Source organism: Myotis nattereri (assembly GCF_964212035.1).
Source record: "Myotis nattereri genome assembly, chromosome: 4".
NCBI lineage: Eukaryota > Metazoa > Chordata > Mammalia > Chiroptera > Vespertilionidae > Myotis > Myotis nattereri.
The window spans coordinates 96,125,431-96,150,361 of record NC_138079.1 but is presented as its reverse complement, the minus strand read 5'-3'; positions in this window follow the sequence as shown (position 1 = coordinate 96,150,361).

The following is a 24,931-nucleotide window of genomic DNA, read 5'->3' as shown; positions in this document are numbered from 1 at the left end:
AGTCGGGTAAATAGGAGAGCTTCGACCAATAACATCCCTGCCTTCTCTGTGATATGGAATATGTTACGAGTTCTCTGAGTCTCAATTTCTCTAAAAGGAAAGAATCTCTACCTGACAAGTATATAGATTGTGGGGAGAGGGGTAATAGATAGATGATAGAAACCGATAGAGATGGAGAGATAGCTAGAGAGAGAGAGAACTATACATAGATATAAATGATAGATAGATAGATAGATAGATAGATAGATAGATAGATAGAAGTTATCTATATCTGTATAACAAATCATCCCAAAACTTAGTGTCATCAAACAATAATCATTTGTTTTCCCCATCTCTGTTAGTCAGGAATCTGAGTGCTGGTCCGCAGGGTGCCTCTGCCTCAAGATCCCTCACAAGGCCTCAATCAATGTGTTGATCTGGGCTGCAGTCTCATCTAAAGGCTCGGCTGAACATCATTTCCAACCTCCCTAACATGGTGTTGCCAGGACACAGCCCCTTATGGATTGTTGGACTGAGGCCATCCTCTTTCTGTTGTCTGTTAGCCAGAGCCCACCCTCAGTGCCCAGCCACATGGGCCTCCCCATAGGGCAGCTCACAATCTAGCAGGTGGCTTCCATCAGAATGGACATGTGAGAGATTATGAAAGAATGCTGGAGGTGGAAGCCACAGTCTCTGTGTAACCTGTTCTTAGGAGTAACATCTCATCATTTCTGCCATATTCTACTGATTAGAATTGAGTCACTAGGTCAAGTTCCCAAACAAGGGGAGATTAAACAAGGGCATGAATACCAAGAGGTGGAAATCACTGGGAACAACTTAAAATCTGCCTACCACTATACTAGGAAACATGAAAAAGCCTTTGTTGTTCTATCAAACACACTGAGCCCACCTGTTAACCGGAGGCAGCAGATTCTTTTATATCTTCCATTGTTCCCCCACCCATGCTTGTTTTCTGTGACTTTGGGGTGGGGTGGGTAATGTAGGATTGGGAAGGTATGCACAGCAGGAAATGAAGGAGGACAGTGAGCTTTGGATAATTAACAAGGGAGAGGTAAGTCCTTGGTTGGCATAACACCTCAGCACTTCATATTGCATATTTTCTCCATGCATAGCTGCAAGATGGAGTTACCACTTTGGAAAATTAAATTTCATAGAAAGTTGGCCATGGTTCCACTTCCCTCTCCCTATGGAAGCAAAATAGGGAAAGATCTCTGACTTGTCACACTGCTGAATCATTTGCAGACAAGATTTTGGAGGAAGCCTGAGTCCCCTCTCTAGAGAGGTTCCCAAATGCAAGGCCTTAAAAGCAGCCAAAATGAGGTTAAGAGATTTTGAAAGCAAAATGAGAAAATATCCATGTGATTTGAATAAAGTGAAAATAAAGACACACAGAAAGAGACACAAGAAAACAGACAGAAATGAGCTGCTTTCTTGGAATTCAGGGGGAGACTTTGCAGAGGAACCATCTCCCAGGGAAGAAAGGATTTAGCACCCTGACCCTGCCATCAACCCTCTTTGATAAATCCCTCCATTATGTCACTGAAATGATTGTAAAATAAAGGTTAGTCCCATCCTTAGGATACCTTCCACCTTTCCCAAACCATACTATTAAGCTGTATTAGCTGCTTGGAGTTAGGCCACCATCACCAGGAGAATGTGTGCTAATGTCGCTCTCCTGCAGTTCAGCTCATTTAAAAATCTAGAATACCATGAAAGAAGTTCCCCAGGCTAAGATAAGGTTAATGAATTTAAATCTCAACAATGAGCTCATCTCCAAAGTTTCAGAAATAATTAGCTTTGGGAATGGCATCATTGGTTTATTCAATGCATTGGGTCCAGTCCCCATCCTCCAGCTCCGTAATTTTAATGTTTGAGAATTTAAAACAGGAGGAAGAATTTGTACAAAGTTTCTCAATTCTGTACAATTTATATAACCATTTTGCCCAAAGCAAAGTGTTGAAGAGCTTTATCTCTAGGCTTTGTGTATAGCCAATGTTTTTATCAGCCCCAGCACCACTTCATTTCAGTAACAGTGCCCAGCTCTTCTTTCAGAAACCACGCCTTGGATATCCCACCTTGTCTTGGGGAGCTGCTTATTATGATGTCCATCTCTTCCCCTCCCCCACTAGGAGGAGGACATGTGACTCGGGCTGACCAATCAGAGGACTCCTTCCTCCACACAGACTTTGGATCTGGAAAGTACATGACTCAGGCCAATTAGAATCTTGTTTAAATTTTGGTATATGGATACTACAGAAGAAAGATCTTTGTTCCTTTTAGATTTTAAGCCATGAGAATATGAGATTATAGCTGCCTGCAACCAACATGGGAGGAGATCTGCCTGAGAGTACAGCTGCAGGGCACTGACAGAAGAACAACAGAGCCACAAAACATTGCTTATGCCCCTGTGTCCAGCCCTGGACTTCCCAATTAATAGTCACATTCTTGAGTTTTCTTAAGCTAGTTTGAGCTAGATTTCTGTCACTGGTAATCAAAAGCATCATGTTCTGCCAGGTTTGGCTTAGTCCTAGTGGATAGGTTGTTGGCCTGCAGACTGAAGGGTTCTGGGTTTGAATCACTGTCAAAGGCACCTACCTTTGTTATAGGCCTGATCCTGGGCTCTGTCAGGGCCCATGTGGAAGGCAAACAGTTGATGTGTCTTTCTCACATCCATGTTTCTCTCTGTAAGTCTCTCCCCCTCCCTTCCATTCTCTCTAAAAATCAATGGGAAAAATATCCTTGGGTGAGGATTAACAAAAAAAGAAGAAGCAGCGTCATTATAAGTGCTAAGCACTGGGGATACCAAGACAAATACCATAATCTCTGCTCTCAGGTTGCTCTCAGTCAAGGATGTATGGCCAGAGGTTTTTGTTTTGCTTGTTTGTTGATTTCAGAGAGGAATGGAGAGAGATAGATATATAGAAACATCAATGATGAGAAAGAATCATTGATCAGCTGCCTCCTGCACACCCCCCACTAGGGATCAAGCCCACAACATGGACATGTGCCCTCACTGGGAATGGAATGGTCAATCACTAAGCCAAGCAGGTTGGGCATGGCTAGAGATTTAAAACATGAACATTGGAGTCAAGCACACCTGAACTTGAATACCTACTACATGTCTGTGGTAGATGGAATTCTAAGATGGCCCAAAGATTTACCCCACACTCACCCCAGGGTTAATGTTCTAGATTAGTGGTCAGCAAACTAATTAGTCAACAGAGCCAAATATCAACAGTACTTCTTCAAAATAGACTCGCCCAGGCCGAAAACTGACTTCTGCGCATGGGCCACGAAGTTTCAATCACACTGTACGTGCACCCGCACGTGGTATTTTGTGGAAGAGCCACACTCAAGGGACCAAAGAGCCGCATGTGGCTCACGAGCCGCAGTTTGCCAACCACGGTTCTAGATTATTCCCTCCCCTTGAAGGTGGTCTAGACCTGTGAATATGATTGGGTGTTACTCCCATATTAGGTTACGTTATATGGTAAAGTTTGGGGGTGTTTGAAGATCCAATTAAGATTCTGAATCAGTTGATTTTGAGTTAATCAAAAGGAATGGTATCCTGGTGAGCCTGGCCTAATCAGGTGAAAGGCTGAAAGAGGCTGGGCTCTTTCTGAAGAGAGGGGTGCTCTCCTGCTGGCCTCGAAGAATCAAAGAGCTGTGTTGCTAACTACTTACCAGGAGGGGCTGCCTCTGGGAGCTGAGGTCTTCGGTTCTATAATTGCAAGGAAGTACATTCTGCCAACATCTTAGGGGAGCTCAGAAGAGGACCCTGAGTTAAAGATGAGAATTCAGCCCTGACTGACACCTTGTTTGCAGCCTTGTAAAACCTGAGCAGCAGGCAAAGCCAAGCCATGCCTGGAAGCCCGGCCCATGGAAACTGAGATAATAAATGTGTTTTTTAAGGCACTAAATTTGTGGTAATGTATTATCAACAACAGAGAACTAAATACAGTGTCCCTGATCAAAATTAAGCTTTCTGAGCCTGGTCTAGTAAATACTAATAGTAGAAGCACCTACTTTTATTGGTAGTTGTGAAGATTAATTGGTAAACTCTTGTATAATTCAATGCCTGACCTGTAGTTCAACAGCTACTAATTGCTAGCTAAACTCCTCACATTTTAAGGGGGTGTTCACAAGCATGCATGTGTGCCCATGTGGGATAATGATATTTCTTACATCCATCACCAAATACCCGAGCATCAGGGAAAGGACTCTGCCTCCCTGAGCTTAGCTCGTCCAACTTCTTCTTGCTTTTATAGCAAGGGAAAACAAGGTCCAGAAAGGGCAAGTGACTGGCCTCAGGGCACAAAAATTGTTAGTGACCCCAATAAGGATTTTATCTGAAGACCTGCCTGAGGCTGGAATCCATGTTCAAGCTCACTCACCTAGCAGGTGGCAAGAAGCTCTAGTTTCTTACCACCTGAGTCTATCCATGGAGCTGCTCAATTTTTCCCTGAGTAATGTGAGATAGAGCAAGACCAAGATGGCAGCTGTGATGTCTCCTATCACCTAATCCTGGGAGTAATGTGTCATCACCTCGGCCAAATGCTATTGGTCACACAGAATAACCCTGGACAGTGTAAGAGGGTGCACCATGCGTGTGGGATCATTGGGGGCCATCTCGGAGGCTGGCTTTCCATTTCTCCTCATTGCCTAAATAGCCACACTTCTCACAGTCTGAAATGAAGGCTTGCCAGCAAGAAGATAGGATGACTTTGTCCCAGCCCTTGTAGTTAATAGAAATAGGAGGACTACGACTGTGGTACCCCTGCCAAATAGCAAATGAAAATGGCATTTGAAAACTGCAATTAGTACTCCTTTCACCGAGAAGGTCTGTTCTGTTTAATGATCTGCATATCAGTGCATTCCAAGCGAAGGTATTAAGGTATTAAATGCCTTGGAATGTGCAGACGCTCTGCAATGTTATAGCATCTTCAAGCGAAAATGATCATTACCTGAATTGGCTGTAAGCAAAGCTTCAGAAGGTCCAGGTGGCCTTGGAATGCAGAGCCTCATGGTGTTATTAGGTAGTTGTTATTTGGCCCCCACTATTAAACTTCAGGCTCCATGAGAGCAGGGACTGTACCTGTCCTGCCCCACTGCTGATTCCCAGTGCCCAGAACAATGTCTGTCACATGGAGATGCACAGTAAATATTTGTTGAATGAATAAAGATGGACTAGTGTAAAGATGGACTCTGAACCATCAATCAAATCTGTTCCTTCATCTGAAGATTTATTGGAACAGCCACATCCACTTTTGTTCAACTGTTGTCTATTGCTACTTTTGTGCTGCAATGGCAAAGTGGGGTATTTGTCACAGAGACCATCTGGCCCACAAAGCCTAAAATATTTAGCTCTTTACAGAAGAAGTTTGCTGACCCCTAGACTAGATTTCAGTGTTTCTTAGGAGATAAAGTGAGTAACATGAAGACAAGAAAGTCTTATGAATAATGAATGTGTTTCCTCCTCTATCCATCCTATGCCCAGCAGGATGACGTAGGTGGGAAAGAAGGCTGTGCATTGGAAACCTCAGAAACTTGAGGTGTGTGGGGTTTGAGGGACAGCTGTTAGGCAGGCCGGGAGAGGTGCTGTTGACCAAGCTGCAGTTAGCACTGAATATAATGAGCCAAAACATTTACTGGTATTGAGGTGTAAGGAACTAGAAATAGTAATGTGATGCCTAGAAGTGACAGCATTTGAGGTCAAAGACAAAGGCTGAACTCTGGCCTCATCACAAGTGCCACAGACTAGGCAGAGCCTTGGTTTCTTGTCATTCTTGGTCTTAATCGACCATAATGGATCTGTCACTTCAAGGGCTAGGTGGGCCCTCGGCGTGCTGTGATTGATCGTCTGTGTCATCTCAGCCCATTTGTTTTGCACTAAACGGACAAGTGCTCATTGACATCCATGAATGAAATCATTGATGTGCAGAGCAAAGTGTCAACCCAATGGGGCAAGGTACACCAAGAGGCAGATGGATCTGGGAGCTCAGCTAAGCAGCAGGGGTCAGGGAGAAGGCACTAAGGGTCCAGCCTGGGCTGCACAGAGCTGGCAGGGACTGTAATGCATACAGGCAGGCAGACCACTGAACAGCAAAGGCATCAAGAACAGTGCTGGTGAACAGTTACCCTGAACCAACTCTCTAAAAATCAAGTCTGTGGGTTGCCAGACTTGCGGTCACAGAGTTTATATAAAACCAGGATTTCTGAGCCACCCCATAGCCACTGAACCAGAATCTCCTGGGAGAATCTGGAAATCTATATGTTTAACAAAGACTTCAAGTGATTTTTGTATCCCTGAGAATTTGGAATCTATTGAACAAAGACCACACTACTCCTCTCTAGTTCAGTTAGACGACATAAACCTACAGACAGTAGTTGAGGAAGGAGGAAGATGTGAGTAAATTCTTCTTTTTGGAACCAGGGGGAAAATGCTAGGATCAACTCACATCAGAGAACACAGGTTTTCTTTATGGACTTCACTTGAAAAACCATAGCATGTTTAAATAAGCTGGTCTGCCCGTGTGCTGGGTACACTCAAAAGCATGGTATTAATTATTGACCAACCTTGAATCAGTGATAGTCTTTACTCAGAGGGAGTTCAGACTCAAGTCATGGAAATAGTATGTCCAAGATTATACAGCTGGGAAGTGGCTGAGCTGGAAATCTAATGCAGGGTTGTTGATTGCAAAGCAAGAACTCTCACTGTCCCTTAGTTGTTTTCCTACAAAGAAAGCATTTCCCTTTCCTTTCTTCTTTCCTTCTTCCCTTATTCCTCCCTCTCTCCCTCCTCTTCCATTCTTCCTTCTTTCATTTATTCCATCCTTCCCCACGGTAGGTCAACAGAGTGTCCTAGCTCTGGTCACTCAGAAGCAGACCTTGAACCAAGGATTTAAGTGCAAATGATTTATTAAGGAAAGGATCCAGGAGAAACCAATAGGGACTGGATACATTAGAAGAGAGAAGGAAAGGCACTAACTGAAGAGCAGTCACAGGGAAGTTTCATATTCAGCCTGACCCATGGCCATCTCTAGAGCAAAAATCATCCCTTGCCCTTGAGGCAGAGGCACTAGATTTTGTATTTTCCCACCACCCATTGGCAATGGCATTAGGGTGAGGGGTGAAACTTCCAGACATTTCTGGCTTTCAGAATGGAATATTGGGAAACTCCGGCATCCAAGGGCATTTCTCCAAAAGTCAAAATATTTGTAGATATCCCATAATTTCTAGCCTGACGATCTTGTCCCAGTCTTTGCAGGTGTTTACACTGGGTCCATGGTCCCCAGAATGCTGACATAGATTGTAAGACTGATGATTATAATAAAAGAGAGAAAGTTTGTGGGCCAACAAGGGCATCTTTTATAACCTTTTCTCTTTCCTTTGCCAAGGATGTAATGCTTGCCTCAAAGAAGAAAGGTGTGATGCTCATTCATTTGCATACAAATTTTCCTTTTGTTCCTTCTCCAGTCTTAGCTCTAGCTCATTTTCAAAAAAAAAAAAAAAATATTCCTGCTGAATACCAACCTTAATAACAAAAGCCAGATCCAAAAACAGAGAAATTGCAACTTTGCCAGAAAAGAGTTTATCATCCCATTTTATTTTAAGGTACCAGGTTCACTTTTTCTTTTTATTTTTACCATTTTCTCTTTAATTAAAAAATTAATCATCAGTTCATTCCTTTCCATTGAAATTCTTTCCTGAGACCTTCACTATAACCTTCTTACTTCTAGTCTTTTATGGCTCTGATGGGGACCCGCATTTCCCTGTGGTCTGGAAAAATTATTCAACCTAGAATTGTCAAAGACAAAGACAAAATGCACCAGACAGCTAAGGCGGTGATTTCATTTCAGTCTATTGCAATAGGGAGAACATTTGTTAATGAGAGTATCTCAATGATAAGGAAGGAGATCTGGAATTTTATAAAGACAGGTAGGCCAGGAAGTCATTTACATGTATTATGGGAATCGTGAAAAAGAGCAGAGAATATCTTATCTGAATCATTGAGGTAAATGAAGGTGGGCCTCATCTTGGAACATGAAAGAGCAAGGTGGTCCTTTATAGTTAGCCAGTTCTCTGGAAAACAAAAGGATGAGGGTATTTCTTAAGCACCACTATTTTCTGGGGAGTCCAGGACTCAGAGAAAGTCCAACACTGTCATAAACATGAATGCAGAAATTAGCCCCAGAAAGTTGGAAAGGATTACAAAAAAGTCTTCAAGAGACTTTGGTCAGGGATAACCAATCCAGAATACATGAACATCTCAAACTCAAAGCACTGCTGTAGGTGGAAGGAGGATTCCTGTACTCCATACAGACCTGAACCAAACTCTCTCCTTTGAGAGGAGTTGGAGTTGTCACTTGATCTTTTTCCATAGAGACTCTTTTTTTTTCTTATTGATTTCAGAGAGGGAGGGGGAGGGGGGAGATAGAAACATCAATGATGAGAGAGAATAATTGATCCACTGCCTCCTGCACGCCCCAGACTGGGGATCAAGCCTGCAACCCAGGCATGTGCCTTTGACAGGAATCAAACCTGGGAACCTTCAGTCCGCAGGCCAACTCTCTATCCACTAAGCCAAACAGGCTAGGGCCAGATTCGATTTTTAACATCGTATTTGAAGCCCTGGAGGCCTACCGGTCTACCTCAGCCTTGTTCCCACACTAAGGACAGTTTGCAGTTCTGAGAGCTGTGCCCTGGATTTCCAGGACCTTCTAACTCTCTCTCCCTGGGTGCTCTCTCCTGCATACAATGCATTGTAATCTTCTTGTGGATAATAGATGTCATTGTCCGAGACGCTTTTCTTTGTAAGGATGACCTCCCCAGGTTTTAATAGCTTTAGGTTTAGCTTTCATTGGTTCTCCTGGGGGCTGTAGGAGACCATGACTAAAGGGAAAGAAGCCAAGAGCTAAGGAGAGAGACCATGCATGAAAGGCTAAGAATGACCATAATATCAAACTATCACTCACTAGAGTTGGGTTGCCATGCACTTGGACTTGGACTTCTTAAGCAGAAAGTCCTCTTGTGTATGGCAGGTCAGTAACCTCATAACTATTTAGTGATCTACACAAGGAGGGCAGTGTCTGAGCTATCAGTAGAGTAAAATCCAAGGAAAGAAACTAAACCTAAATCTAATTTGGTGTAACAGGCTACACGGCCACCTCTCTGCTTGCTAGGTACAGGTGCAGCCCATCTGCATCTCCAAGGGGGTCTTCATCCTGTGGTTATGATCCTCCCTCTAATTCAGCGGTTCTCAACCTGTGGGTTGCGACCCCTTTGGCGGTCAAACGACCCTTTCACAGGGGTCGCCTAAGACCATCCTGCATATCAGATATTTACATTATGATTCATAACAGTAGCAACATGACAGTTATGAAGTAGCAACGAAAATAATTTTATGGTTGGGTCACAACATGGGGAACTGTATTTAAAGGGCCAGAAGGTTGAGAACCGCTGCTCTAATTGCAGTCTCTTTATCTTGCCCCTTCAGGACCACAAACGTAGCTTCTGAGTTACAGCAGCATGTGCTTGTATAACATTCTAAAGTTTTTCCTGCCTTTCATCACTCTTGATCCTCAAAGCGAGGGAAGGAGTGTCCATTCCACTCTGACTATTTTGAATGAAGAAGCCACGAGTGGAAAGTGACTGGCCCGGTGTCACACAGCTGGTACGTAGCTGAGCTGGGGAAACCCAGGCCTCCTGCGTGACATTGCTGACAGCCTCCCTCCTCTTTGCCACGTTCCTGTCGTGAGTTATTTGCATTAATAAGTGGGGCTGGGAGATAGAAATGAGCTTCTCCCTAATCATGGATTTCAGCTACTCCTCCAGGGATGTATTCTATGCTCTTCCAATTATTTCACCTCCAAACAAAGAAGGTGCCATTGGATTCTCCTAGCCAGGAATATGCCCTTACCTGGAGAGGATACTGCCTATGGAGAAAACTCCTGTCCATTTTCCCCAAAGGTTAAAGAGAGACAAAAAAGAACATTTAATTTTGTTTTTATTTTAAAAGCCATGAGCATTGGGAACTCGAGATAACCAATCAGTTCTTTGCTGGTGGAATTTTCCCAGTAAGGCGAAAGAGTACTTAGACCCAAAATGTACACATTTCTTCCAAAATGTCATTCAACATCTATCTCTTCCCCAGATAGTGACAAACGCTCCATGTTCCTGTCAAAACGCCAGCTTGCAGCACCAGCCTTAATAATAAAAGCCAGATCCAAAGCCCAATGGAGAAGTTGCAACTTTGCCAGCAAAAAAGGTTATCATTCCATTTTATTTTAAGGTTCCAGGCTCACTTTTTCTTTTTACTTCTTTGCTGTTTTCTCTTTAATTAAAAAAATAATAATCGTTAATTTATTCCTTTCAGTTGAAACTCTTTCTTAAGAACCTATCACCAATACAATTTTTTTGTTTCCTAAAATAGGGTTGTTTGGATGTTTCAAAAATAATTTGATAAAAAGAATATCCCCACACACATACCACTTGCAATTCTAATTTGGCTAAACTGTTAGCAACAGTGTGGCTCTAAATAATAAACAACGCATAAAAATAGACAGACAGTTGCAATTATGTATTTTTTATTTGAGATAAAAAATCCATTTTCCCCCTGTTTTTCTTTCACCTTCTTCACCATCATCTCCACTTCCACCTAGGATGCAAGGGGGACTTATAGTCCAATATGTTACAGCCAGGTTTTGCTATAAGCAGCTATCAATATTAGCAAGATGAAGGTTTATCCATCTTGCATTTGCACCTCCCTGAAGAAACTCTGAGCATCATGGCAATGAGACTCACTGGCCTGAATCCTAGATGGGGCATGAGACTAAAGTGAGGACTCTGGAGGGATGGGGATTCAAGAAAAAGGAGGTGAGATGTTGGGGGAATTCATTGAGTGGTTGTAGATCCTATAGAGGACTTATTGGGGTGTTGCTGTCTACCAGGCACTGTCTTAAGTGCTTTATGCAAATTATCTCATTTAAACACACACACACACACACACACACACACACACACACACACACCACCATGAAATGGGTATTAATATTATCTCCATTTTATAGATGGGGAAACTGAGGCAGATTGAGGGTAAGAGCCTTGCCAAAGTCACCCAACCATTAGTGACAGAGCCAGGAGCCCAACCAGGACAATCGACTCCAGGAAGCAAGCTCTGAAGAGCCCAGAATGCTATGGAATGTTCTGTGTCATTCTCCCTCAGACCTTTGCTCCCTATGTCATCCTGGGGCAGCCCTCCAGGACCCACCAGGGTTCCAGAAATGAGCTATTATAGGAGGTATCCTGCCTCTTCCTTATCAGAAGCGGACAGACAGCTTTCTCTGGGAGTGTGGAGACAGCAGCTCTCCCTGTGGCTCTTTTTGATCACAGGGGCCTGCTGTCCTGTTTCTGGGCAGTGCTGCATCGTCATGGCACCATGGTAATTGCTTACCACCAGAAATCCTGCAGCTGTTGCCATGGCACCTCCTTGGCCCTTTCCCACCATCATACAAAACCCACACAGCGATCCCCGCCCTGCGTACCTCCCACCAGGGCCAGTGTGTGGTCCCTTCGACAAGGCCTCAAATTAACTCTTTAGCCTCCTTTCCAACCAAATACAGCCTTCCCTAGTGTAAACAACAAACAACCTCACAGACACAGACAACAATATGGTGAGCACCAAGGGAAACAGCTGGGGGCAACTAGAAGAGAGTAAAGGGGGGATGGAAGGAGACTTGGCTTGGGGTGGTGAACACACGATACAATATACAGATGATACATTATAGAATGTGCACTTGAACGCTATATAATTTATTAACCCAAGTCACCGCAATGAATTCAATATAAAATTTCAATTAAATTAAATATCAAATATGCATCCCATGCATATGACATCCAAGCCAGGAACCATGCTCTGCAGGTTAAAAGCATGATTAATTTGATGCTCCCAACCACCTTTTTAAAAATCTTTACTGTTCAGATATTACAGATGTCTCCCCTTTTATCCTTCCATTGCCCCCTCCATTTGGTTCCCACCCGTCTTTCCCCACCCTATTGTACGTGTTCACGGGCTATGCACATATGCATATAGGTTCTTTGGTTAATCTCTTCCCATTCCCCCAATTAGATTTGTTAGTCTGGTCCATGTTTCCATGCTTCTGTTGGGGACTGTCATTATCTTCCTTCACAGATGGAGAAGCAGACCAGAGGGTCTGACCCGGGAGCATCAGTCTACGGAATCCAGTTTTTTTATCACTATGATAAAGGTTAGTAACAGAAACAAAACAAGCTTCCGGTATTCTTTTGGAGAAGAAAAACAACTCACAAAGCATAATTCAACTTTACTAGCAGGTAAGCTCCAAAAGGACTGGAGACTTGTCTCAGATGCGTGGGACAGGATCAACACACAGTAGATGATACGCAGTAAAGAGTTTTAAATGAATAAATGAGTGGTTGATAGACTAACTTGCTTCATTTATTCTTTCCACAAACATATACCATGTGTCAGGCCTGGGCTAGGAGCTAGGGTGACAGAGATGAACAGGACATGCTTTCATCCCAGGAGTTCAGGGTCCAATGTAGCCGACAGGCATCTCCGATGCAGGTTTCTAAGCTAGAAGGAAGCCCAGAGAGATGCACATGGTGTGTATGTATCTCCACACCAGGCTTCTTGCAATAACAACAGGACAGGTCTCTAATGCAAGCTTTGACGACAAAGGTTGTCATTCTCCAGAGGAAGTTTATCCATCCTTTCCACGTGGACTGAGGGGCAAAGAGCAATCCAGGAATTCTGAATGTGCAGGATCCCGCATTTCAGGCTACTGTACCAGGTTTGCTACTGTACCATGGCGAATGGCTGCGCACGTTGGACTACATGAATCTGGTGGATTGCTGTTTAGAGGCGGCCAAGAATTGTTCAATGGCTGCACAGGAGGCAGCTGATAAACAGCCCTGGCTGCCCAGACTGCGGTAGTATGTCAGGGCTTTGCCACCTTACAAATTACATAAGAACGGGCAAATGAGCACGGATGAGGGATACATACACACGGGCCCTGGATCTTCTTTGTTAAGCACCTGCGCTGGAAGAACTAGACTAGGCAACAGATTATCAACTCTTGGAATGTGGACAAAGGCAATACAAGAGAGAATCCCAAATTTACAAATTACTGGAGTAGGGAGATGCTACTAGGGTGGGGAGAGGGACAAAAGCTGTACTCGGTGGTGTGGTGGGTCCTGCCATAGCCCTTTTTGTTAGCCTTGGATTCAGACATCCCTTTATACAGATGTCCGTTCATTGTACAACACAGTTATGTTTTCTGAGCGCCTCCTGTGCCCCATGCACTGCTCTCTATGTCGGGGACATAGCAGTAAATGCTGTTTGGGACTTGCATTCTGTTGGAGGGGACAGGCAATAAAAATAAAATCAAACAGCCTTAACTGGTTTGGCTCAGTGGATAGAGCATCGGCTTGCGGACTGAAGGGTCCCAGGTTCAAGTCCAGTCAAGGGCACATGCTCAAACTGTGGGCTTGGACCCCAGTAGGGGGCGTGCAGGAAGCAGCCAATCAATGATTCTCTCTCATCATTGATGTTTCTAATCTCTCTCTCCCTCTCCCTTCCTCTCTGAAATCAATAAAAATTTATTTTTTAAAAATAAAAACAAACGAACAACAACAGGAAGACCAGCAGGTAGTGAATTATGCCAGGCAGGCAATTAAACAGGGTGGTGTGATGGAGGGCATGGGAAGGGCGGGGTACCACTTGGTGAAAGGTTCAGGGAAGGCTCTCTGAGGGGGTGACTTGTGAGCTGAGAGGTCTCCAGACCTGCACTGTCTGGCCGCATGTGGCCACTGGGCATTTGAAACACAGCCAGTTGGACTTGAGGCTGCCATCATTGTAGCATCCGCATGAGATATTGAAGACCTGGTATGAAGGGAAGTTTGTAAAATATCTCAACAATTTTTTAATATTGGTCAGGTGCTGAGATGATATTTTAGGTCATTTGAGTTAAATAAAATATTTCAAAATTAATTTCTTTTTTTATCTTTTTAAATGTGGCTACGATAAACTTTAAAATTGCCTACGTGGCACACATTCATGGGTCACATTATAGTTCCATGGGTGGTACTGCTCCAGACAGAGAGGAAAAACAAATGCAAAATTCCCAAGTGTTAGAACAGTGGAAAAGGTCTTTGTCCTGGAGGTACGGCTTGTTGGCCGTGTGAACTTGGGAGGTTCCGAGCATCCTTGGCCGTGAGAGGGATGCTAATCGCACTTTCCTTGTGTGGGTGTTGAAAGGAATTCATGAGAATGAATTTACATTAAGGATCCTGTCTCACCTGCCGTGCGGTAATGAAATCGAGTGGGTGTGTTGGTGGTCCTTGTGGACGTGAAGGCATCCCTGCCTAGGAGGAGTCAGAGCAAGTCCTCAGTAATCTATGGGTCTTTCTTGGCCGTCAGCCCATCACCCCTCAGCCCATGGAGGGAGTGTATGCTCCCTCCATCCACCCAGCACCAGCTGCCAGGAACAGAGCTGTGCTGGTTCCCCGGGTCCCCTCTTCAGCTGCTGCGGCTCGTTCTAGGGGTGAGCTCACTAAACAAGACCAAAGCCAATTTTCCTCATAGGAATTTGGGAGTTTTAACTATTGCATCGATGTCTGGCTGGGAACTGAATGAGCTTGTCCAACCTCGCTTGAAATTGGCTGTTTGGAACCAGCTGATAGAAGGAAAAAAGGACAGTTCCATGGAGGGACTTCAGGAGGACATCACTCCAACAGGGGTGGGGCGGGGACAGGGGACAGGAGCCTTCCGTGGTCACTTTTGGACTCAGAATCACCGCTAGGGGGTCTCCCCTTCTTAGCTGCTCAGCAATTTTGCTGTTTGTGGCAGTCGGCAGAGTGGGGACAATAATAACAACTGAAAGGCTATGGGGAGTTTTGAATGAAATGATGGAATGTGCTTAATGAACAATAGATACTCAACGCATAGTATTTTTTCCCTTATTTTATCGTTATCTTCTTCATTTCCTCTGGTGTGGGAGGAAGAGGAGACCCATAATTTTTCTCCAGAGCATCTTGGGCTCATGGGGCTGAAGACAGCTCAGAGGGCTCTGCCCCCAGCCCCGTGCGTCTTTCAGAAAATATCAATACAGGTCTCTGAAGGCCTACTGTGGGGAGGACACACTCGCCTGTGCTTCATAGACACTGTCTACGTATCATCCATTTGACAGAGGGGGGAACTAAGTCTCAGAGGTCATGACACTTGACAGGTTTCCATGAATAGCAAACTGGCAGAACCAGGGCTCCAACGCAAGCATTGTAAACATGTCGCCGCTACCACCCAGAATCGTCCCAGAGGGACAGGTTTTCCTCTGCTTAAAAGCTCCAGTGACGGCAAGCTCACTACCTCACAAGGCATTTCTTAATTAGCATTTACTGAGTACAACCGGATGCCACATTCTGTTCCAGGGGCAACTCAACCAATCCTGATTGCACTCCTGGGAAGCAAGTACTATTATTGTCCCACTTCCCTGGTGAGGAATCTTGGTTCACTAACTTTAATACATGACAGTCCAGGACCTGCTATAACTGAAGGCAAAGCCCAGACCATAACCAGTGCACGATCTGTATGCCTATAGGGATCCATGAGAGTCCAGTGGGTGCACCAGGACACTCATCCCTGTATCCAGCTGCTATGTGATTGGACATTTCCATCACTCTCCATTCAGTAGAGGCTACCTCCAATGCCTGCAGCTCTCACTCCTATGGCTCTCACCTAAAGATGCCTCAGACCCTTTGTAGACAAGACAAACCCCAGCCTAGAACAAAAGCTTTCTGTGAATGATCCATCAGCATTCCTTAAGTAGGCCAGGCTGCTCCATTCATGATCGCCTCCTACCGTATGTGATAAGATGTGACGTATGGTGTTCATTTACTCCTCCATTCCCGCAGAAATATGGTGGGCACAATCAATTTCCCTGTTTGTTCTCTGCCCCACTGTTCCTGGGTTAAGTAGCCTGCTTTGTCTACATTTGTCAGTTGATACAAGCTTCTCCCTGCCATAGGCACCGCTATTGATGAACGCCGTCAGAATATGGAGGCTTGAATAATGTATAAAGGATTCAACATGCAAAGTCTCCCTAGGAAGGGGAGGGGGTGTATGGGGGTGGGGAGACGGAGTGTTATATGTTTTCTCTGTTGGAGCGCCTTCATTTACAAAGCATATTTGTCAAGTCTTTTGCTAAGAGTAATGCCACGGAGCAGCCTCCCATCATTCTTGTTAATGGGACTGTCTGTGTGTTACAGTAAACAGCTATAACTCTTCTGTTGGAGCCATTGTGCAGCAGGCGGAGTTTTTTCAGCATCCAATTAAGGGTGTCTCCAATTGCCAGCCAGGATCATGAGAGCTGTGAGTCAGCCTTTGGGCAACCGGGCATTGTGAGGGCTTCCCAGAGTGGAAAGTGAGCAGGAAGGGTGGAGCTGCCCTTCCTGCACTCAAGTGAGGGAATCTGGAACCTGGCTCTGGTCCTGGACAACCTCTGTTGTCCTTTAAAGGCCACCACGCCATGCCAGCTAAGTATTCAAAGATGTGAGCCTGGTATTCAAGGCTTTGCTCAGACTCATAGAGCTAGCTATGAACAGGTCTTCATGCATTCCAGTTTCATCTCAGATGGTACTAGCTTTGTGACGTTGGGCAGGTTACTTAACTATCTGAAACTCGGCCTCAAACATATAAAAAGGGACAAATCATAGCACAGGCTTTATAGGGTTGCTCTGAGAATCCAGTGAGACTATGTGATGCATAGTGAGTCACAACCACCATCATTATCTCACATCATCACAATTTCCTTGCCTTAGACATGTCTCATTTTTCACCTCTCTGTGCCTAGTTGACCGGTACCCATTTTTCATATTTCATCTCAAATCCTACCCACTGATCACTGTGGTCACCAGGAGCTCTCAGTTAACAGTTGAAATGGGGAGAGGGGTTACTATGTACCAGGTCCATGAATCACTGTCATAACTATTCTATGGGGTAGATTCTATCTCCCCGTTTCACAGATAAGAACATTGAGGCTTAGAGAGTTTCAATGGCTTTCTGAAGGGGTCATATGCCTGAAGTGACGTGATGAGGACTGGACACCAGTCCTGCCTGGATCCAGAGCCTACTGCCCCCACCTCTCTCAAGTCTAGGTGTCATCTCCCTGGGATCAAGCCTGCCTTTCTGGCACTAATGACAGCTCATAAGGATTGTCCTCTCCCATCCATTAATCCCAAGGAAGTTTATGAAATTCTTAGCACCACATAATGCTTTATTTTTATTCTATCATTTATTTATTTGTTTGTTTGTTTTAAATGTCCAAGATACTAAGACTCTGAGCTATCACTCAACTCATCCTCCAGCATTTTATGGACTGGGAAGCTAACACCTTGTTTCAGGAGCTCACGCACAGCCACTCACAGAGTCTATGGCAAAGGCAAAATTAGAACCTGGATCCCCTGATTTTTAATCCATTCCAAACATGCAGAGAGAGGTGATCTTTACTAAGATGTTTATTTGCCTGGGTTGGTTTTTGTGATTTGTAGAAAAGGATTAGAAAATTTTGAATCACTTCCTCCTGTCCAGTTTTCATCCCTTCCACTGCAATTCCATTGCCTCCTCCTAGTTGCTTCTTCTAGAGAGATGGAGAGTGGCTAGAGCTTTCCTTCAAGAGGAAAACTTCCACATTCATTCAGTCCCCAACAAACTGTCTGAGCACCGAATTTGGGAGCTGGGGAGTTGATAATGGACACAATATTGTCTTTATTTGCAGGGTTCCCATAGTGCACTTGAGAAGAAAGGACAGTGTGGAAACATGTATGTCAAGCTCTTGGCTAGCGGGCCAAATGCCGTGATTTTGACATGTTTGCACTCATTTACTCCTCAAAACCATAGACAAGTGCTTTATCATTCCTTTTATCAGATGAGATCAGTAATGCACAGAACGGCTTTTACAATGTTCCTCTGTTAATGGAAGTACACACAAAATACAATAGGATCATAAAAAAAGAGTCCAAATTTGGGAGGGATTTTAAGAAGATCTGCTCATGTTGGAGATTATTATTTTTAAAAAGAGAAAGAATTTGCCAAGAACATGGCCTTTGGAGCAGAGGCACAGATGAGGGCATGCAGACAGCAGATACAGGAGAGTTCTAAGACACTCTGGCACCAAAGGGCATCACTCATCTTGGGAACTACTCATAGCTCTACGTTGCTGATGCCTAGTGCTCTAAGGGAGACTACTTCAAGACAGCAACAAGGTGAAGGCATCTCTCAACTTCCTCTTCTTCTGGGCCATTTGTCCCATTGGAAATTTTATTGAGCACTTACTCTGTGCCAGGGTCTGAGGTGACAGAGGTAAATAAGACCAGCCTCTACCTGCAAAAACCTCCCAGCCTCCTGGGATATGCAAATGATTATAAGGAACAAAAGCTTTGTGTGAATGATCCATCAGCATTCCTTAAGTAGGCCAGGCAAATGCACTTCTTGGTATATCCCTGGGAGTGCAGGTGAGGAGTGATGAAACCAGGACAACCTGCAGAAGGTGGTACCTGTGCTGTTGTAGAGTCTGACCAAGAGCAAGCCAGGTGTTCCCTACATCTGAGGTCAAGAGGTGACAGAAAAAGATGTGACAGAAAGTCACACAGTGTGAGCAAAGGCCTATAGATCAGGAAGAGCTGTCACGGGCAGCAGCTTCTGCTGGTACAATAACCACTCTCCCCTCAGCACTTGTTCAGGTATCTGCCAGCACCAAGCTCAGGGAGGACATGCCCAGCCCTGAGAAGTGAGTCATGATTTCTCTGGGCCAATCAAGGTCATGCAGTGACTGGTTTAGGCATGGGGTCCAGTGGTGACTAATGGGAGAGCTTCTGAGAGAAATGGTGTGCCCCTAAAAAGGAACTAGACAAAGAAAAAAGTCCTCTTCCTTCCTGTGGAGGACAAGATACCTGAAGCTGCCCAGGTTTCTCACAGTGATGAGGAGATAAGGTGGGAGGGGAAAGACCTACATGCTAAGAAGGACAGAGCAGAAAGATGGGAAGAACCTGTAACCTTGATGAGGTCATAGTGCCTTTAAATAAACCAGCCCTAGGACTGACCACCTCTGGGCATTTTATTATGTGAGATATTAGAGGCCTGTATATTTTAAGCTTCTATTGATTCACATCATCTCTTCCTTGCATCCCCAACTGTCATGTCTATGAGAAACTACAAGTAACAAAGTGTGGCCAAAGCATCAAGGAATGGTGGCCAGTGGGTGTGGAAAGGTAGGCCTGGTTTGAGGGAAGTTTCCACACTAAAGGAAAGTTTTATCACAAGGTCATCAGAGAGAAGGAGAGAGCGGGGAGTGTGGGACTGCAGGAAATGAAGGTTTAATGTTTGCGTAAATTGAAAGAAGGAATCTACTTAGAAATGAGAAAAAGCAAGATTAAAATGGAAAACACAGCCCCAAAGCTATTAATACCCAACAGATCCAAATTGAAAAATAAAAGCGATGGGTGAAGCATATAGTTCTCAAAATGAATTCGTGTCATAAACCATTAACATCAGCTCTACCTTATTACCTGTAATTCCACTGCGAGGGGCTGCAAGCAGCATGGGGCAGATCAGTGAGCACTTTGCGTGCAGGCCCCTCCTCCCATGACCCTGGGCATCCTCCTCTCGACCCTTTCTAAGGCCCAGTGAGACCCCAAGCTGCCCTTGTCCCAGGGAAGAGCTCAAGCACCAGCAAATGCTATTGCTAAAAGATTCTGAAATCAAGAAAACTCTTGGTGAAATTCTATTTCTTTCTCTCTTTATGTATCTTCCCAAAGGCCTCCAGAATTGCCCTATCCATGTTAATGCACATTGGTGTTGATGAGAAATGTGTCAGCTCTGATCTACCATTGGGTCTCAGTCAATAAGTCTCACCTAAACTTGGGCCAGGTGCAGGTGTGATCAGGACTAGAATGGTCTATAATATCCTAATGATCCTCAAGGCCTCCCACCGCCAGCACCCATACACACACCACCACTTTAGAACCCTTCGCCCCTTGCATATCACAGTATGTTGTGGTAACGACTGCTTGTGCTTTGGATATTGAAGCAGATTCAGATCTTAACTCTGCCATTCACTCAAGGTCTTAGAATCACTGAGTTTCACCTTTCTGGTCCACGGAGCCAGGGAAGCATGCCAAAGTTTCATGAGTGTGAGGATTAGGTCAGAAGTTGGGAGTGTGTAAACCAGGGGGAGTTCAATAGGTGTTGTGCTTCCCCCACCCATCTCCCAAATCAAGATCATGGACTTTTACTTCCTGCTCTAGAAAGAGTTTGGGGTCTGTAGAGTTCTAGAGAAGAGCTGATATTTGCATGTGATCAGTGTCCATCCTTGAAAGTTTAGGTCTTCGTGGGCTGGGAGGTTCCCTTGCAGAGAAGCATCTCCTGGGATACTGTCTGCACAAGAGACTCGCCGTCACCCAGATTATATTCAATGAGTCTGTGCCACCATCAAAGGTGTCCCTTTCTCAGTTCCCATGTCCACCACTTCATTCACCCAGCGAATAACTCCAGAGTACTTTTCTGTTGGAAAAAATTTTCCTTAGGAAAATTTCTTCAAAATATATCTAAAATTGTTTCACTATGCTGGCCCAAGCCACTCTCTTGCTCCATGGGGAATACTAAATAGTCCTCTACTGGCTGGCCTCTCTGTGCCCACTCACTCCACACTGCATTTCAAGACCCCACAGCAGCCAGAGCCATGCTTTGGCAATCCACTGCTCAAGGCTGGTCAACAGTTTCCCATTGCATTGCACCGGAAATCCAAAGTCCTTCATTGGCCCTGAAGTTCTTGTATAATCTCACCCAATCTTATCTCTCACCAGTCTCTTTGAGTGCAGTTCCTAACCTAAGTTGAAATTTCCTCACCTGTGACATAAAGATGGTACTGGCTAAGGCTGATGGAAGACTCAACAGAATAAAGCACAGAAGGCATGTTGCAGCAGGCTAGAGTTCTCTCCTCTGCTGTGGGATTTTTGAAAAAACAGCTCCTTACTCAGCAGATGGGCTTTCTTTTCTATGTGTGATTACTCTTTTCTCAAATGGGGCTTTCTTGACATCCCATTTCTCCTTTTCTCTGCTAACCATGCTAGTACACACACACACACACACACACACACACACACACACACACACACTAGATTAGTTCCAGGAGAGTTAAGAAGAGCTTAAGCATCATGCCATGAGCAGCAAATGAGTGTTTCTTGCACAGAGTTATAGAGCTATTAAGAGGCTTCCACAACCTCCAAAGTTTGAGTATGTCTCTCCTAGAAGGCCTTCTATCTCAAAGACCACTGTTTCCTTCCACAAGCCCACCCTCAGCAGCCAGCTCAGGGCTGTGCTTCTCTCACTATCCGGCCCCACCTTATCCTCCAGGATATAGAACCATGACCATCAGGGTCCCTGGAGTAACTACCAAAAAATCCATGCACCTCTCTGCCCTCATCCTGAGCCCCAATGCCTAATTTTTTTGGCTCAAAGCTCACAAAATGCCTCAAACAAGCCACAGTTAATTGATCATCAATCTTCCAGTTGGAATGGCTCTTTAATTATTTCTACAACCTCCTCACCCAATGAATAGTCTAGACTATTCTTGCAGGAGAACTCTTCACGTTCCTTGTATCCATTCAGTTTTAAGGATGTGTCATCCTTCCTATTAGGCAATTCTTCATAAGTATCTAATATATATTTCTCACTGGGGCAACAGAGTACATCTTAGACTGAGATAGAATGCCTCTTGACTCAGTGTATCATTTGGTGCCTACCTCATTCATCTGGGTCCCTCATGTTGTCACATAGTACACAACTAACATGTTGTCATGACATGAGGAAATTTTTGGTGGTGATGCTTATTATACTGCTGTTTTTGAAGATAGAAAGAGGGGTCATGAGCCAAGGAATGCAGGAGCCTCTAGAGTCTCCAGAAAGAATGCAGCCCTGCCAACACCTTGATTTTAGCCCAGTAAGACCATTTTAGACTTCTGACCTCCACAACTGTGAGATAATACATGTGCATTGCTTTGAGCCACTAAGTTTGTGGTCATTTGTTACAGCAGCCATAGGACACTGACACTTACTCTAGCATAGTTCTAACCTTTTTCCTAAAATTCAGCCAACCTATCTTTACATGTTGGTTTCCTTTTCTCTTTCAATTTACTCCCAGAGAGCCATCAAGGTTCAATCTCCTTGTTGTCATAATAATAATCACAACACATTTTATGCTAGATAGTGTTTTATATGAATTATCTACTTTATTCCTGACAACCACACTCAGTGCGGTCATTACTGTCCCATCTCACAGATGGGGAAATTGTGGTATCGAGTACAAAAGTTAATAAGTGCTTACATCCTTGGTCTACAGACTCCGGGTCTTGTGGACTCACCGTTAAGCTACATGTCCTATGCTGTGTCTCACCTGCATGTGCTCCTTCCTATCTCCCATGGCTGCTCACCTCTCAACTTAGCAGATCTGAATCTACTCCTGTTACTTGGAGACCTGGGTGCTTTTTGTGCTGGTTCGGATTTCACAGATGGTGGGATGACAGGGGAGATAACTTCTCAGAGCTTCAGCTTGGAGTAGGGACATGGAAACAGGTAAAAACAGCACTATTGTAATTTGTATAGCTGGATATAAATCAGTGCTTCACATCTGACATCAACCATGACCATTTGGGACAAACATTAGAGAGTTAGAGAGTTAGAGGGACTTGCCCAAGGCCACCAACTTGGGCAGAAGCTGACCAGGAAAGTGAACTTAGGTATTCCTGGCTGCAAAGTTTTCCTGCTTCATGCCTTTATAAGTGTGCTATAACTGACATTGCTTTTGTTTTAAGTCCTCATATCATGTTTATTGATATGTTTATTGATTTTAGAAAAAGAGGAAGAGAGAGAGTGAGCAAGAGAGAGAGAGAGAAACATCAGTGTGAGACAGAAACATTGATCAGTTGCCTCCGGGATGCACCCTGACCAGAGATGGAATGCACAACTTTTGTGGTTTACAGGACGACATTCCAACCAACTGAGCAACCTGGCCAGGATGGAAAGCTTCTAAAAGTACAGATTCCTTTGACCCATCTCTGAGACTTTGATTCAATTTGTCTGGATCAGTGCCTGGGAATGGAAGGGAGTATCTGTTATGTTTGTTTTTGTTTTAAGCTTCTCATTGATTACAAAGACAAACTACTTTCAGGAAACACAGTATAGGCAGCAACATGTACATTCTAATAAAGGTGAAATATTCAAATGCCTTCCCTCTACCTCCATATCAAATAAAATCAGCAAGTCTCTTCTCAGAAGATCTGGGAGGAGAGGTCATCCCTGACACCGATGACATCAATAATGCCTGTGAAGGTGGCATAGAATCAGACATGGACACAGTGGGGAGATATTCAGGACACACTCTCCTTTCCAGGAAGTTTCTAGAAACAAGTGAAAAGTCTTTGCTCATGGAAGCCTATGTAAAGCTCCCACTCATCCCTTAAAATCATAGATCTCAAAACTTAAAAGTTTGACAATATCATGTGTTGATGAGTTGTAGGATATGGGCGTTCTCAAACACTAGTGGGAGGAGGGGGGTAAAAATTGGTAATACCATCTGGGAGAAAATTTCAGGTTACACATAAAAATTATAATTTGCATATATCTGTGACCCAGAAAATTAGCTTCTCTACTCCAACTTAGAGAAAATCTCACAGAAGAGCAAATAAGCAGAACATTCAAAGATGGTCAATTCTAAAATTGGAAACAACCTAGGTGTTCATCAAAAGAGGCTGGTTAAGTCAGTCTTTCCGACACTGTGCAGCCATGTAACAGAATGTGATAGGTCTGGATGAACTGATGGTAAAAGATGCCTCAGACCTACTATGGAAGGGAAAAACAAACTGCAAACTAATACAAGCAGTATGCTTTTTAAAATATATATTATTGACTTTTAGAGAGAGAGGAAGGGAGAAGGAGAGAGAGACTCATCTATGTGAGAGTTAAACATCAACCTACTGGGGATCGAGCCACAACCCAGGCATGTGCCCTGACTGGGAATCAAACTGACAACCTTTAGGTGCACAAGATGGTGTCCAACCTACTGAGCCACAGTGGCCAGGGCCAACCATTATGCTCTTGACTTTATATATAAAGAAATCTGTATACACACAAAATATATAATCCCATATGTGCATCTTCATATTTAAAAGACAAATTCTGAAATGGTACTCTTGAAACTGATCACAGTCTTTAACTCTGGGAAGCAGACAGGACCTGCAGACAAAGGTGGTCAAGGGGAACTTTATCTATAGGGCATGGCTTTTTCACTACAATAATATAGTCATGGCTCATAGTTACAAGTTGTCATCTACTTATCATTGGAGTTATTCATCTCTTGAAAAAAATCAGAAGGCTTGAGTTTATATTGTCAATAGTGTATGTTAATGGGAGAAATTCCTTTTATTTGATTCAAGTATACAAAGATTAACCAAGCACATCTCAGGTATCAAGTACCAAGAGAAATGGGGGCTTGACTTCACGAGCCATGTGGGGTCCCCAGTGGAGCTGAGTGAGGATTTACAACACACTCAGATAGTGAGAAAGGCTGTCACATGCCTTGTCACTGCTTTCTCCTTCCCCAGCTCCCCAGCAGCGTTCTTTGGAATTTGATGTAGGAAGGATGGCGTGATGAATAGGTTCCAGCCATCTAGCCATGGGCCGGTGGCAAGAATCCCCTGGAGGAATTACTTCAAAATCCACATGTTCTGATGCGGTAGATAGGTCTGGTCTGGTGTGGAGCCAGCAGTCTGTCTTTAAGAAGAACCCCCAGTTTCCTGTTGCAACAAGATGCTGTCAGCTGCATTGCCGACCAACTTTATGATC